Below are 403 nucleotides of genomic sequence, written 5' to 3' on the forward strand. Positions count from 1 at the left end.
CCATTCCAACTGGTTCCAAGTGATGAAATGAGAGATAGATCCTTGTATGCGTCTCACAAGGGAAATAACATTATCATTTTCTGATAACGCAATCTGCAATCATATTCGGAAACTGAAATTGTTAACATTTTTGTTGTAGTTTTCTGAGCATTAAATATTGCGCTATTGATGCTCATAGATTTTTGAGAACACTAACTGCAATAGTAGCTGTAATACAACTTTAGAGCATTATTTCACATTCACTGAAATTAACAACCAAATAAATAAAGGCATAAATCAGAGCGAAATTAACTTGGTTGATTGAAACGCCTTATCTAGCGTTCCCTTGTCTTGGCTTTGTTCAATTAAGTAAAAGACCAATCTCTGGATAATTTATTTGTAACAAATGTCGGTGTTACAAACA

This window comes from Schistocerca serialis, chromosome 12, assembly GCF_023864345.2.
Source record: "Schistocerca serialis cubense isolate TAMUIC-IGC-003099 chromosome 12, iqSchSeri2.2, whole genome shotgun sequence".
Lineage (NCBI taxonomy): Eukaryota > Metazoa > Arthropoda > Insecta > Orthoptera > Acrididae > Schistocerca > Schistocerca serialis.